General features: G+C 44.7%; 1 protein-coding gene across 1 annotated transcript in view; it reads left to right on the plus strand.

Moving 5' to 3' along the window:
- The window catches only part of SLC25A30 (solute carrier family 25 member 30), a 78,040-nt gene that overhangs the window by 34,875 nt on the left and 26,783 nt on the right, over positions 1-16,382 (plus strand). The gene's annotated exons all lie outside the window — the stretch shown is intronic.

Here is a 16,382-nt window from a genome sequence, read left to right on the forward strand (position 1 = left end):
ACGGAGCAGCCATAAATAAATAAATCTTAATTAAAAAAAACACAGCTGTGTGCTTAACAATGATATTTTTCTTGTAGAACAATAAGTCTGGAGATAAGAAGCTGCAGGCACTGGCATAGCTTCCCAACATAAGGACCCTGACTCTCTGTCTTCCTGTCCTGCTCCTCTTCGCCACATGGTCTTTTGTTTCCGAACTTGTCCCTTTGTGATCGTAAGATGACTGCCATAGCTCCGGGTACCACGTCTGTCTTACCGGCGGGAGCGTGGAGGAGGGCAGTCCCATGGCCACTTTTCTTGGGCCTGGTCCTTTTGTAAAGAAGTAAAAGCTTCCTCAGACACTCTCCCTTCCCCGCAAGAGTGCCAGCTTTGTCTTGGTGGTTGGAACTTGTAACTTGGCCATGCTTAGCTGCAGAGGGCCTGGGAGAGGAAGTATTAACATTTTCTAGCTTCTGTAGCGGAGGGCTGGCAGTGCAGAGGAGGGGTAGGAAGAAGTTATCTTACTAGCAATATCAGAGCTTTTTTATCAGAGCAGCTACCGGCTTTCCTTAGGGAAGCAGGGAGTGGCCAGGATCCTTTCAGTTGCTTCCTTTTGTGGCACTTAAATCGAATTCTACCCAGTTTGGGGCTTCCCAGGTGGCTCAGTGGAAGGTCTGGATCCCTAGTTCTAAGCTGCTTACTAAGCTGTGTCAAACTGGCCTTTTTGTGGGTGCAGGTGGGGATTGGAGCTGTTTTACTATTTATAAAGAGTTATCTGCCTTTCTACCTTCATTTGCTCAAAGCTAAAGCTCTACACGTTTTCTACTTTGACTACCCACGAGTGGCTTTTAGGATCTTAGTTCCCCAACCAGCGATCGAACCTGGGCCCTTGGCAGTGGAAGTGCGGAGTCCTAACCACTGGACTGCCAGGGAATTCCCTTGATTTGACTTTTAGAAGCAGTATGTTTCAAATTTAGAATAAATTAATAAAACAGCAACAAATCCCACCCCCCTCCTATATTTTCATTGCTTTGATGGTATATATTCTAATCTTTTTTCCATTGAAGAAAGTTTGGGTGAAATTCACCATATGTCCATAAGGTGATGGACAGGGAGGCGTGGCGTGCTGCAGTTCATGGGGTCGCAGAGTCAGACACGACTGAGCGACTGAACTGAACCATTTAAAAAGTGTATTTAGTGGCATTTAGTGCATTGGAGAAGGAAATGGCAACCCACTCCAGTGTTCTTGCCTGGAGAATCCCAGGGACGGGGAGCCTGGTGGGCTGCCATCTATGGGGTCGCACAGAGTCGGACACGACTGAAGCGACTTAGCAGCAGCAGCAGTGTATTTAGAGTGCTGTGTAACCATCCCTCTATTGAGACCCGGATATGTTTCTGAACAAGTGATCCCAAATGCTGGGGAAGATGTGGTCCTCTGTGCTGAAAAGACTGCCGATGCTGCCTGCGAAACACCCGCCACCCCTCCTACCCCCGACCCTGGGGCTCTGGGCTCACAGACTGAACTTCACTATAGGCTTCACGTGAGAAAAAACAGTTGCTGGACACCTGTCCCAGTTCTCAGAACCTTCTTGGCCTTGCCCTTTCACATGTCAAAGGTTGCAGTGAGAAGCTCTTTGTTTGCTGAGGGTTGCTGTTTATGGCGGCTTAGATAACAGTTCAGTTCACACGAAAACAAACAAACGATGACCAGCCAGAGTCAGGTACAAGGCCACGAATGGACTCGGGAGGGTGACATGAAAGTAGACTCTCTCCTTTGACTCACCTACTGGGAGAGGAATTTTCCAGGGTAAGTCCTTAAGATGAGTTATCAGAGGGCCAGGTCACAATTTATTTGTAGAGCCCCGTACCCTTCCTTGGCACCGTCACAGAATCAGTTCGTTGGATCCTTGCAGCAGTCTGATGAAGGAGGCTGGGCAGGTGTTGGCCTCTTACAGCATTGCCCTCTTCTGAGCACTTGGCTCCTCTAACTGTAGAGATAGAAAAGGAGGGCCACAGAGGCCCCTCTAATTACAGAATAACTCAGAAAGAGTAAGATTTGATTTGAATTTTTTTTGGCTGCACCACGCAGCTTGTGGGATCTTAGTTCCCTGGTCAGGGATTGAACATGCAGTGGAAATGCAGAGTCCTAACCACTGGACCACTGGGAATTTCCTGATTTGACTTTTATAACCAGTGTTTTTCAAACTGTTGAGTTTTCCATGTAGCGGATTATGAACAAAAATGAAAGAAAATAGAATAATAAATGTCAGAGTGCATTGTAGTCATAGTAAGTATTTTTTCCTGAAATGGTTGCCTCCCTGGTGTGTGAGTGTGTACTGGGTGATGATGCAAAATGTGTTTCCTGATGTGGGTTACAGTTTAACCAGAATGAAAGCCCTGGGCAGGAATGGCTGTGGTCCCTTCAGCACCACTCAGATTTGAACATTGCCAGCCTCAGGCCTTGCCCGCTGCCCTGACCCTCCAGGTCAGGATGGTGATGTCATGTGTGTGTGTTCAGAGTCCTGTGCTCTTTATCAAAAGCAAAAATTGAGTGTCTGCCCCAAAGGCAAGTTCCAAGAACTGAAAACATGACTCTTACCGGTTGTACAACGTTTCGACTTTCCAGTGGTAAGAACGATGTCAGTGCTGGCTTTGCTGTCTCCATTTATTTTTTGAGTGTTCTCGAACATTTTAGGGCATTTCTACGGCCGCAGGCCAGCCTCCTGGCCCCAAGAAGCACACCGCAGGGAGCTCTGGCTAAAATTACCCCACGGAGGTCACCTGTTAACTTCCTTTATCCTGTGCCTCTCAGCATCAGGCAGCCTGGATCACTTACAATTCCTCAGTTTCTTTTTCATGGAAAAAGCCATTTATTCTGTCTGTTGGAGATTGCATTTGGTCCCTTTATCTTGCTTCTGGTACACTTAAGTCTGATAGTTTTCTTAGGCAGTGTCTACATGAAGGAACCCAGAAAGTTAGAGACTAAAATATTTAGCCAAATAATTGGCTTAAACAATGCAGATAATTCCAATTAAAAGCCCACTGATTTTTTTTTTTTTGCATGTTGCATTAGCTAGTTTCCATAAGGTCCCATAGATATAACTTACCATAAAAGCAAATAAAAAGCCATTTTGGTTTCTGTTCCCATGTGTTTTTGAAACTGTATCATTCAAAAATTAATTGGAAGTACTGAGTATAAATCTTGCGGACAAAACCACTAAGAAATATGAGAAGCTTTAACTTTAGGGTCTTAGCTAGTTAGCTATACTGGTTTTATGGTGGTTTTTTTTTTTTTTTTTTGGTAAATTTTCTGGCCACACTGCGACGCTTACAGGATCTTAGTTGCCCGACCAGGGACTGAACCCGTGCCCCCTGCAGTGGAAGCATGGAGTCTCAACCACGGGACCGCCAGGGAAGTCTGGGCCCTTTGTAATGATGGTCATGATAACAAGGGCAACAGTGATGTTGATTATACGTAGGGCACTGTGCTCACGATTTCATTTATTTCCTTTACTTCTTACAAAAACCCTCTGAAGAGAGTTTGTGCTTTTACTTCTAAGACAACTGAGACTTATAAAAAGGATAAATGACTTTTCAAGTTCTCCCGAGTTGGATGCCAAATCCCCAAGCTGGATCTTTGTGGAGGGAGAGGAATTAGCCAGGAATGTGAACCCTTTCAGCTGTTTTCATAGAGATGTTCCCCCTGTTTTGTGTTCCCCCTGCTCCCTGTTCTGCCTGTCAACTCACCAGGTGCAGAAACTGGAGGGGAAAAACCTCAACACATTCCTAAGTGTTTATGGAGAGACTGGGAGAATGAAGGTCATTTCCCAAGGAGCAGACCCCAGAGACCCAGGCATGGACCTGCCTGAGATCCAGACCTGTGAGGGAAGAACAGAGGGCTTACTGGGGAGAGAGATTAGATGCAAATCCAGTTGACAGGGCTGGAAGATAGGGTGGTCAGGGGAGTCAGTGAGCGTGGATGAGTGTCATATTGCTGCTATGACAAGTTACCACAAGCTTGGTACTATAAAACAATAAACAGTTATTATCTTTTGTTCTAGAGGTCAGAAGCCTGGAATGGAACTCAGAAGGCAAAAATCAATTGATTGTCAGGGCTGTATTCCTTCTGATGACTCCAGGGGAAAAATCTGTTTCCTTGACTTTTCCAGCTTCTAGAGGCTGCCCACATTCCTTGGTTTAGGACTCCTTTTCATCTTCAGAGCCAACAATGGCAGGTTGAGTTCTTCTCATCAGATCACTCCAGCCTACATCCACAGTCGTATTATGTCTCTGACTTCTCTGCTTCCCTCCTTCACTTAGAAGGATACATGTGATTATGCTGGACTCATTCATTATCTTGTGTAATCCAAGATAACCTCTCCACCAAAAAGTCAGCTGATTAACAACCTTAATTCTATCTGTAATCTTAATGCTCCTTTGCCATGTACCTAACATAGTCACAGTTTCCAGGGATTAGGACATGGAGTTCTCTAGGGCTATTGTGACTATCACAGTAGCCTCTTACATAAAAGCAACATTTGACCTGAAACTAAAAAAAAAAATGAGTTAATGTCAGGTTGTGAAAACAGGGAACAGGGCAGGTAGTAGTCCAAGCAGAGGTGACAGTCTGCGCAGATGAAAAAGAACTTGGCGCCTTGGAAGAACCAGCATCATGCTGGCCTCCAAGGCCAGGGTAAAGACTTGGGGGGCTTGCGCTAAGGACGGTGGAGAGCTTTTAAAGGCTTTTGGGCAGCAGGAAGGCTTGATCCAGATCACTGTGCTCTATAGAGATAGATGAAGGAGGCAAGAGAGGACATGAGAGGCTAGTGATTATCAAATACCTTCCTTCCTGGAAGATCATTCTGTTAGGTACGTAGAATAGGGAAAAGGAGTCCAAAATGGCGGTGGCTAAAAGACAAGGAAGGTCAAAGGAAGGTCCGAGGACCAGAGTGAAGACTTCAGGCAGAACAAACAGCACTCCTGGCTAAGCCCAGTTTGCATAGGGCAGGCCCAGGTAGAGGAAAAAACATAAAAAGAGGAGCCAAAGCGCTTTCTCACGGACTCTCTCTTTCCCGTGTGCGTGCGTGCTCTCTCTCTCTCTCTCCCTCCCTGCGTACTCCTCCACTCTCTTCTCTTCGAGTCTTTGGGTTGACATGCCCTCACACTTCGAAGATAGATTCTCCTGCTATCTTCTAAATAAAATAGAGCTGTAACACTGATTTGCCTAAGAGCTATAACACGGTTTGTCCAAGACCCGAGAGCTGTGACGCGCCGAGGGCTTTAATGTCCGTCGCTCCAAATCTTTGTTGTGACGAGACAAAGAACCGAGGAACATACAGTCGTGTGACAATTCCACCAAATTTGGACAGAGATTCACCAGATATTCACCAAAATCCATTTTGCTTTCCTGTGCTAAGTTGCTTTAGTCATGTTGGACTCTATGTGACCCCATGAACTGTAGCTCACCAGGCTCCTCTGGCCGTGGGATGCTCCCGGCAAGAATACTGGAGCGGGTTGCCATGTCCTTCTCCAGTTTGTTTTCCTAGAGGTACAGTTAAAGCACACTTCCCAGCATCTGGGTATTATTAGTGAGGCTTTGAGACTAATTCTTGCCCATAGACTGTGACCAGAGACAGTAAGAGCAGGTGGGCCCCCTCTCTCTTCCTTTTCTACAGAGATCGTGGATGCCATCTATGAAGAGGGTTGCTTTGGGAGAAGGGAGGATCCTGGGTTCCTGAATGACACTGTGGAGCACAGCCCCATTATTATTCTGACTGTTGTATGTGAGAGGAAGCAATACTGTTCACCCTGTTACAGCACTGAGATACGGAATTATCTTTTGCAGTAGTTAGCTAAGCCCAGCTAATAGACAACCCCTGCATGTTCAGTCACTCAGTCATGTCCACCTTTTTAGAACCCCATGGACTATGACCCACCTGCACCTCTGTCCATGGATTTTTCCAGCCAAGAATAATACTGGAGTGGGTTTCCATTTCCTCCTCCAGGGGATCTTCCTCACCCAGGGATCGAACCTGCATCTCCTGGCATTGGTAGGTGGATTCTTTACCACTGAGTAAGTGGTAGACTGCAAGTCCAGTAGACAACCAGACAGACAGACCAATAAATTAAGCAAAATAATTTTGAGTTTTAACAAGAGCTCTGAAGGAAATTAACGTGTAAAGTGATGGAGAATAATTAGGTGTTGCTCCCTCAGAAAGGATGATCATGAGAAGCATTTCTAACGAAGTGGCATTTGATCAGAGGCTTAGAAGATGAGAAACAGTGGCTCGGAGCAGAGGGAGTGGAGATCTTTGTGGACAAAGAAATTAATAAATGTGATGACCCTGAATGAGGAGACACCGGCTGTGTTGCTAGGAGGAAAAAGGTGGCTACTGTGGCTGGAAGTCAAAGCACGGTCAGAAGCTCCCTGGGAAAGGATCCACAAAAAGGCTCCAGCCTTGGTGCCCCTCCCACATGGGTCAGAGTGCTAGAAGCATGTCTCTGCTGGACCGTGTACTCACAGAGATAGTTCTCTCTTCCTAGCTATTGCCACCAGAGAAGGCAATGGCACCCCACTCCAGTATTCTTGCCTGGAGAATCCCAGGGACAGAGGAGCCTAGTGGGCTGCCGTCTATGGGGTCTCACAGAGTCGGACACGACTGAAGCGACTTAGCAGCAGCAGCAGCAGCAGCTATTGCCACTGGCTGGAGCATAAGTAAGTTTGGTCAGAGGGGAAGCAGGGAGACTAGTTAAAGCAGAAGTCTTGATAAGACATTTTGGTGACTTTGACTAGGTTGCTGGCAGTGCCGATGGGGAGAAGTGACTAGATTTGAGATACGTTTTCTCTCTTTTTTTAAGTTTTTTTCCTTGTGATGGAACTTTCTAAAAAATTAATTTCTCTTTGCGCTGGTCCTTCGTTGCTGTGCTTGGGCTTTCTCTAGTTGCAGCGAGCGGGGTTCCTCTCTAGCTGTCGTACGTGGGTTCTCTTTGCAGTGGCTTCTCTTGCAGAGCACGGGCTCTAGAGTGCGCAGGCGTCAGTAGTTACGGTTCGAGGGCTCAGTAGTCTCAGCTCTCGGGTTCTAGAGTGTAGGTTCAGTAGTTTTAGTGCATGGGCTTAGCTGCCCTGCGGCATGCGGAATCTTTCCAGACCAGGGATGGAACCCACATCCCCTGCACTGGCAGGCACAGATTCCTAACCACTGGACCACCAGGAAAGTCCGAGATGCATTTTAAAGGCAGAGGTGACAGGAATTACAAAGTGGATGCTGCAAGTGAGAGCAAAGGAAAAATCGAGGACGACGTCTGGGTTTTCGGATAGATCTTGAATAGACAATGGTGACGTTTAATAAGAGAAAGACTAAAGAAGGGACAGGCTTCAGGGACAAAATTAAGAGAGCTCTTTGATTTTGTGATGGTTGATCATCTGCGTCAACTTGACTAGTCCTTGGGGTGCCAGATATTTGATTATTTATTGTGCTAGGTGTGTCTATGAGAGTGTTTCTGGATGCAGCTAACATTTGAAGCAGTCGACTGAGTGAAGGGAATTGCCCTCCTCAATGTAGGTGGGTTTCACCTAATCAGCTAAAGATTTGAAAAGAACAAAAAGCCTGAGTGAGAGAGAACTCTTTCTGCTTAATTGCTGTGTTTCCTTTTCCTGTCTTTGAGCTCAGACTGAAACATCAGCACTTCTTGAATCTGCTGCTGCTGCTAAGTCACTTCAGTCGTGTCTGACTCTGTGCGACCCCATAGACGGCAGCCCACTAGGCTCCTCAAGGCAAGAACACTGGAGTGGGTTGCCATTTCCTTCTCCAATGCAGGAAAGTAAAAAGTGAAAGTGAAGTCGCTCAGTTGTGTCTGACTCTTCACGACCCCATGGACTGCAGCCCACCAGGGTCCTCCGTCCATGGGATTTTCCAGGCAAGAGTACTGGAATGGGGTGCCATTGCCTTCTCCCTTCTTGGATCTAGAGCTTGTTAACTGCAGATCTTGGGACTTAGTCTTCATTAACTGTGTGAGCCAATTCCTTATAACAGATTTCTTTAGCTATCAGTATATCTGTTTTTGTATCTCTGCCTCCTGGTGGTTCTTTTCTTTGGCGAACACTAATATAGATTTGATAGGTTTGAGGTGGCTATTTCCATCCAAGAGAAGGTATCCCATCGGTAGTTGGATATACGAGTCTGGAGTAGCAAATAAAGCAGGGCTAGAAATACAAACTTGGGATCATTGGTGGAATTTGGAGCCTCTGCTCAAGATGAGATCATTAGAGAGAGGGTTTGGTACGAGAAGAAAAGAGGCTCAGGATAGAGCCCAGATGCATTCTCATCCTTAGAGAGCTGGTAGAGAGAAAGAGCCAGTGAAGGAGATGGGGAATGGTTGGCCAATGAGGATGGATGAAACTTAGGAGTAGATTTATTTCTTTTATTCAAAAGATTTTTTAATTTTTAAAATCAAAGTTGAAAAAAAATCAAAATAAAATAAAATAAAATAAAATCAAAGTTGTACATTGTCATGGTTTTCAAAGCCAAGTTGTTTTACAAGAGTTGCCATGAAAAATAATAGTGAGCAGCCCCATTACTGACCCCTCTTTCCCAGAAGCAACTACTTTCAACTGTTTCTTCTGGCATTTACTGCCTTCATTTCTCACAAGCTGGTTTATCTGCCATTTCTTAATTTTTCTGCTTGGATATGTATAGACTTCCTTCTTCTAAAGATTTATTCTCTACGCCCACCCACACTCACCCTCACTCCCACTTACACACAGGTACTCACGTAGACACACAGGGTTCTTCACTATCCTCTAATTACAATTATATTGCTTGTTTTGGTTAAACCAATATATAGTGTTTTAATTATTCTGACTTTGTAAATGTTATTCATAGCTGAGCCATGTAGTATACTATGATTCAGTTCAGTTCGCTCAGTTGTGTCCAACTCTTTCGACCCCATGGACGGCAGCACGCCAGGCCTCCATGTACATCATTAACTCCTGGAGCTCGCTCAAACTCATGTCCATTGAGTCGGTGATGCCATCCAACCATCTCATCCTCTGTCGTCCCTTTCTCCTCCTGCCTTCAATCTTTCCCAGCATCAGGGTCTTTTCCAAAGAGTCAGTTCTTCGCATCAGGTGGCCAAAGTGCTGGAATTTCAGCTTCAGCATCAGTCCTTCCAATGAATATTCAGGAATCATTTCCTATGATTATGTTTCCTTTTTTAAATGTGACCTCTGGTTTTCCCTGGGATTAGTAATTGTCTACATTTAAGGCCTTCCCTGGCAGTCTTGTGGTTAGGACTCTGCGCTTCCACTGCCGGGGACAAGGGTTCAATCCCTGGAATTAAGATCCCACATACTGCTTGGCACACCTCCCCCCCACCCCACTTCCAGAAAAAGAGAAAAGAAATAATTGTCTTCATTTAAAAGGTTTGGGGGGACTTCTGACTATTTCTAATTCATCCCTAGACTCTCTGTTAGAAGTTAAAGCCTCCTATCAGTTTCACAAATGTCCAGTGACTGGCAGCCTCAGTTTTCCTTGGCAGCGTATTTCCAGGGTTTCCATGTATTCCTGCCCTAATCTAGGCTGGTTGCTGTTGTCCTGAGATTGATTTTCATGGTCATCTTAGGAAGCCCTTTCCCCACCTTCCTGTGTTAGAGCCCCTATTTCTTGGCCCCCATATTTTCCTTTATTAAACGTTTATTCCTTAGTTTTGAGGAAATATATCCTCTCTTAACTTTTCTGAAGACACATACATGAGAGGCCAGTTCTTTGAGACCTTTTTGTCTGTAGCTTTAAAAGTTTTTTTTGTTAGATATGATGTTACAGTTTGGCAATAATTTTCCCTCAAATTTAAGGCCTTGCTCCGTTGTTTTCTAGTTTCCTGCACTGCTGTTGTGAAGTTACGATTATTCTCTTTAAATGTCACTTGCTTCTCTCTTTGTCTGTCTGTTTCTCTCTCTCTCCACCTAATCAGTCCCTAAAAGTTGAAATGGAGCACAAACAAATTGGGTTTGTTGGGGGACAGTGAGGAGGGATGAAGGTAGAGAAACTAAATTCCAAAAGAAAGACTTAGACTTGAAGTCCCTGCTACAAATCAGACACAGCTGCTCTATAAAAAGGGAACACGTAGCTGGAGTGTAGCTCACAGCACTTCAAGATAATATTATCAAGGTCCTGATTCTTTTCATTATGCCATTGCTCAGCTGACGTGAGCTAGTAAACCTGCTATTATTTGGGCACCTTATATGATTACATAACCCCAAGAAGGTTTAGAATTAAATATAGCGATGATGAACTAAATCAAACCCATAGTACTAATATTTTTAGTACCAGCCTTAAAGTGTAAGACAATCTGCATGTGTCTGTTATTTATGCACCGTGTCCATAATAAAAATAGCAGCTATACTCTAGACAATCTGACAGATTACCTCGTGATTTCAATTTGACATGTGTAATTAATTTTATATTTATGATTTTAAAGTGATGGTGCAAGAGAATTTGCTCAAGTGTGTAAGCTGCATTGATTGTGTTAAGAGAACTGTGGCATAGGCCTGTCCTCTGAGGTGGCAGGGGTCTTTGTGAGGGTCTCATGATCGTTCCTTCTGCTGCCATCAGCTGTTATGGCTGTGTTCCTGTCCCTTTACCAAATGAACCCCGACAGGCTAAGGGCACAATAGCCAAAGCACAGTGGAGAATTGTGGAGAATGAAATATTTAAACGCAAATGTGCTAAAGGCTGGAGTAGAGATCAGTCAGCACACTTCTTCTGTGAAGAACCAGGTTATGAATATTTCACTCTTTGCAGTCCAGGAGGCAAAACTGAGGCTGCTGCTGCTAAGTCGCTTCAGTTGTGTCCGACTCTGTGTGACCCCATAGACAGCAGCCCACCAGGCCCTGCCATCGCTGGGATTCTCCAGGCAAGAACACTGGAGTGGGCTGCCATTTCCTCCTCCAATGCATGAAAGTGAAAAATGAAAGTGAAGTCACTCAGTCGTGTCCGACTCTTTGTGACCCCATGGACTGCAGCCTACCAGGCTCCTCCGTCCATGGGATTTTCCAGGCAAGAGTCCTGGAGTCGGGTGCCATTGCCTTCTCTGATTATTAGCTCTAGGACTGTATAAAAACAGGCAACTTTCTGGATTTGGCCTACAAACCATACTTTGGAAATTTCTGGGCATAAAAATTAAAAGGATAAAAAAAAGGAAATAGCAAATAGTTAAATACCTGAGATTCCTGGTATAACTCACTGGAATTCATATGAGATTCCTTGTACTGGAAGTATTTTTTCTACTGAATACTGAAACACAACTAGGGAAGCTTTGATCAAAGCCCACAACTGATACCAACTTGAGGAAGATGGGTGGACCATTTGAAAAAGGTTTTTATCTTTCAGCCAGATCCCAAATTATACAGACTCTTCAAATGTATGTATATTCACTACGTACCGTTTCATGTGCTGTGCTGAGTACTAGAGATACAGCAGTGAGCAAGGCTGGGTCCCTGCTAGAAGGAGCTCTGCGTTCTGGTTGGGAGAACTGGGACAGGGGCACAAGCTATTGCTGCTGAAGTGCAGTAACTGTTGTGGTAGCAGGAGGCATGTGCATGGCGCATCTACTGTGTCTGGCATTTAGGGATCAGGAGAGACTTCCTGGTGAAGCTGATGCCCAAAACTGAAGCCTGAAGGATGAGAGCATAGGAGCAAGAGAGGGAACTTGGCAGGTGCAGCTTAGCAATGTTCGAGGCTCCAGAGGTGTGGGGAGGAACAGCACACAGGGAGCCGCAGCTCATTCATATAAACACGCGGAGCCTTACGCAAAAGATGGGCTTTCCAAAGAGAACCTGTGGGACTTCTCCAGTGATCCAGTGGTTAAGACTCTGCACTCCCAACACAGCGGGTGCAGTTCAGCTGCTGGTTGGGGAACTAAGAGCCCACCTGCCACCCTGTATGACCACCCCCCACCAGTCAAAAAAAGAGCGCCTGTAACCAAGAAAAACATATGCCAAAAGCCACATTTCCAGGAACATAATTTCTCAAACCTCAGCACTATTGCCATTTTTGATAATTCTTTGTTGTGGGAGGCCTTTTCTGGGCATTGTATGGTGTTTAGCAGCATGGCTGCCCCCTACCCCATAGATGCCTGTAGTATCACTCAGTGGTGATAATCAAAAAACATCTCCAGACATTGCCTGTCTCCTGGGGGACAGATCTGCTGGTTAATAACCACTGCTGTGAGATATAAGGGTAAAGAATTTTACCAGCTCATTCCAAGCATACCAGTTGGGAACACTGCCCCATCCAGCTGTTGTTGTTAGGAGTAGGTATGACTCATTACTGCTCCACTTTGACAGGGGGCAAGGTGACCAAATGTCTCTGATGCAACCTCTTCCTCCTCCTCCTCCCACCACCAATCACTGAAGTCCACCCTGAAAGTGGTCTGATTCAGGCCTTTCGTTCTGCGTGGCACCAAGCATCTAAAAAACCCAAAGAGACTCCTTCCTGACAAGATGTAGGGTACATGACAATGTATCAATATTGTTCCTGTAGTTTAAGGTAGTCTCACACACATTTATTAAATTCTAGCTGATTCCAAAGCATTTGTTCTTCCTTGTTACTACAGCAGTACAAGTGCGACTGCCAAGGTGATGAAGAAAACCAAGATGTGAGTGAGGAATGGCCCTTGCTGCCCAGCTCTTCGTGGAGTCTGGCATAGCCCAAGTTACAGACCGTGAGGACTGTACTCTTCTCAACAGGGGCTAATAAAGGCCTGAATGGAAGTATGGCAAAGAGTCCAGCTACTTGAGATGGACAGGCTTTAGAATGCAGGGTTGAGAGGCAGGTGAAGAGGGGAGGACAGGGAACAGGATTCCTGTGACTGGAAGCTCTAAGGACGACCAGGGAAAGGGCTACTCTGTTAGGCTAAGAGGCTGTCCTTTATCCTGAAGTCCCAGGGGAGCCAAGGAAGAATCTTAAGCTCACAAGTGACAGAGCTAAGAGGCTGTCCTTTATCCTGAAGACCCAGGGGAGCCAAGGAAGAATCCTAAGCTCACAAGTGACAGAGCTAAGAGGCTGTCCTTTATCCTGAAGACCCAGGGGAGCCAAGGAAGAATCTTAAGCTCACAAGTGACAGAGCTAAGAGGCTGTCCTTTATCCTGAAGACCCAGGGGAGCCAAGGAAGAATCTTAAGCTCACAAGTGACAGAGCCAGATGAATGTATTTATTATTTTTATTTTTAAAGATTTATGTATTTTTGGCTGTGCTGAGTCTTCATTGCTGCAAGAGGACTTTCTCTAGTTGTGGCGAGTGGGGGCCAGTCTTCATTGGCGCGGTCGGGCTTCTCACTGCGGTGGCTTCTCTTGGGTGGAGCACCAGGTAGGCACGTGGGCTTCAGCAGTTGTGGCTCAAGGGCTTAGTTGCTCTGCGGTATGTGGCATCTTCCCAGACCAGGGGTCAAACTCGTGTCCCCTGCGTCGACAGGTGGATTCTCAGTCACTAGACCACTGGGGAGGCCCCGCCAGATGAATTTAGAAGATGTTTCTACATCATTTACATTTTACAGAGTACATTTTTGCATGTCACTTAAGATTCTGTAAGGTAGGTGTTGTTTGTATTTGGCAGCTGAGGACTTAAAGAAGTTGATTAATCAAGGTCAGAGAGCTAAAACAGTTGTGGCCAGGACTGAATAGAATTCAGGTCTCCACTTCCGCATTGCCATCTCGTATTTTGACTGTAGTCAGATAAAACACACACATGAAGGGCCGTTATAGGGCAAATGTGAAAGCAAAGAGTAGGTGAAAAACTAGTTGTGTTTAGCAGGGACTGGCACTGAGTAGTTAGTAGATTTGTTCCTAGACTTACCGTTTCATTTGTTATTCTTGTTTTTTTCTAAACTGGTTATGATGATGTCACCATGTTAGTAGTCTCTAGAGCAATAATTTCCAACACGGGGATCCAGACCCTTGGGGGAACCCAAGGTTATTCAGAGGGTCCTCAATTCAATGTGAATTTTCTTGATAGATGCTGAAAGTACTACCATTCATTTCATAGGGATTCCAGGATTTTTTTAAAATTTAGTTTACATTACAAAAGGATCTTTATACTTGAGAGGGATCTTCATGCTAAATATAAACGATATTATGTGTGTATTACTAAAGATGATGTGCATATTAGCAGAGGCTGGTGGGGCACAGGGAGAGTGGAGTTTGGCTATCTAAAGAATCTATAGGAAAGGGTGTGTCACACAGTTGTGAGACTGGAAAGGACTTGGTGAGATGACAGTGGAGGTAGAAGTCTCAGGAGAATGTGGTCCAGCTGACACTTCAAGTTTGAACTTCTAGCCTCAGAACTGTGAGAGAGTAAACCCCTGTGTTTTTTTTTAAAACTATATTGTTTGTGGTAATTTATTAAGGCAGCTCCAAGAAACGAATTCACTGGCTCACAACCAGTGGGGACCAGAGATATGCCAACAGCCCTGTGAGGCAGCTTGAAAGAGGATATTCCTACAGCCAGTTGAGTTTGGAGGCAGATCTTCCCTCAGTCCAGTCTTGAGAGGACTGCAGTCCTTCCATAGTAAATACATTCTTGTGAGAAACCTGGAGCCAGACCTACCTACCTAAGCCCTTCTTGGATTTCTGATGCACAGAAACTGTGAAGTAATATATGTTTGTTGTTTAAAGCTGCAAAACGTAACCCTACAGCAATAGATAACAAATGAATGCATATTCTTAATTTTGGGGGGAGTGGGAGAATAAACGGGAAACTAAGGACAGTGGTTAGTGATAGGCGGTAGATGGGAACAGAGTACAGGGACAAGGAAGGGGGTGTTCCTCTTCTGAAAACGTTTGGAAGATTTGATTTTGAACCAAGTGAACGCTTTATACATTCAAAAATGAAAGCTAGATAAGAAAGATGAAAAAGGCAAACTAAAATTATGCAAATAAAATAACAAACCTAACACTGTATCACGGAGAAGGCAATGGCACCCCATTCCAGTACTCTTGCCTGGAAAATCCCATGGATGGAGGAGCCTGGTAGCCTGCAGTCCATGGGGTCGCTAAGAGTTGGCACGACTGAGTGACTTCACTTTCACTTTTCACTTTCATGCATTGGAGAAGGAAATGGCAACCCACTCCAGTGTTCTTGCCTGGAGAATCCCAGGGACAGGGGAGCCTGGTGGGCTGCCGTCTATGGGGTCGCACAGAGTCGGACACGACTGAAGCGACTTAGCAGCAGCAGCAACAACACTATGTCACAGTGTATCACACAGATAACACAACTATATTGCAAAGCAGATGAATTCAAGTAACTTTTGATCACCATCCTCTCACGGCACACCTTTGGAAAGAGATGTATTTACAAAGATAGAAAAAGTGCAAAGAAATCTTAAACTTAGGTTTGCTACTGGTGTTAGTATCCAAGTCACAGCTCTTTTGTCTCTATTGTAGGATAGAAGAAACCAGTAAATATATTGATGCTGACAAGAACCAGAGTTTTCCTGCATTTTTACATCTCCCCACCATGTTTACCGTTTTTGACATCATATTTTACATCTTTTTCTTAGTAACCAGGGTTTTTCACTGTGGGAGAAGAAAAATATAAAATGGAAAGAGGAAGGCTAGAATGAACCTCGAGATGCTGACTGTTTAATTGGAGGTATCAATATGAACTCATGATTTTAAAATATATCTGGGTAAAGAGTATACTGTTTAGTGTTTTATAGCTCTGTGAATATATATACACTTGGTCCACTGAAAGGGCCTAAAAGAAATAACATCTTAATAGCAATGAGCACCCTGGACACTAAGATCTAATTTTCCGAGTACCATTTCCTACTAAAAGGAACTAAAATTTCTCTGCATCAGGCAGAGAAAATGCAAGGAGAGCTAGGAGGTCCTATGTCAGAAAGCAAGATAGTGTTCAAAGATAGATCGATTGATAGGATGGGGACTTCACTGGTTTCCAGGGACTAAGACTTGGCTGATCCCAATGCAGGGGTCTGGGTTCTATTCCTGGTCAGGGAACTAGATCCCACAGGCTGCAACTGCAACCCAGCACAGCCAAATAAATAAATATTAAAAAAAAAGATAACAGGATATACATAAGGAGGGGCTTTCACAGGTCACAAAAGGGAAATTCAAACACCACAAATAATATTGGTAGTTGGTTATAATAACTGGATTAAATTGAATTTTAAAGAATGCCAGAGTTCATGCTGTTATTCAAAAGAAGAGGAGACTTGTGAAGGGGAAGAGAAGGGGGAGAAAACAAATTACAGGTATCATCTGTTGCAGAGGGAGAGAGGATCTTTGTGGAGGACTGCCAGACCGCCCTTGACCAAGTGATCAGGCTTGACATGGACACAGAAGGATACTGTGTCTCTGGATGGAAATAAGACAGCATCACCTCTGACTTCTC

Source organism: Bos indicus x Bos taurus, chromosome 12 (genome assembly GCF_003369695.1).
Source record: "Bos indicus x Bos taurus breed Angus x Brahman F1 hybrid chromosome 12, Bos_hybrid_MaternalHap_v2.0, whole genome shotgun sequence".
In the NCBI taxonomy this organism is placed as follows: Eukaryota; Metazoa; Chordata; class Mammalia; order Artiodactyla; family Bovidae; genus Bos; species Bos indicus x Bos taurus.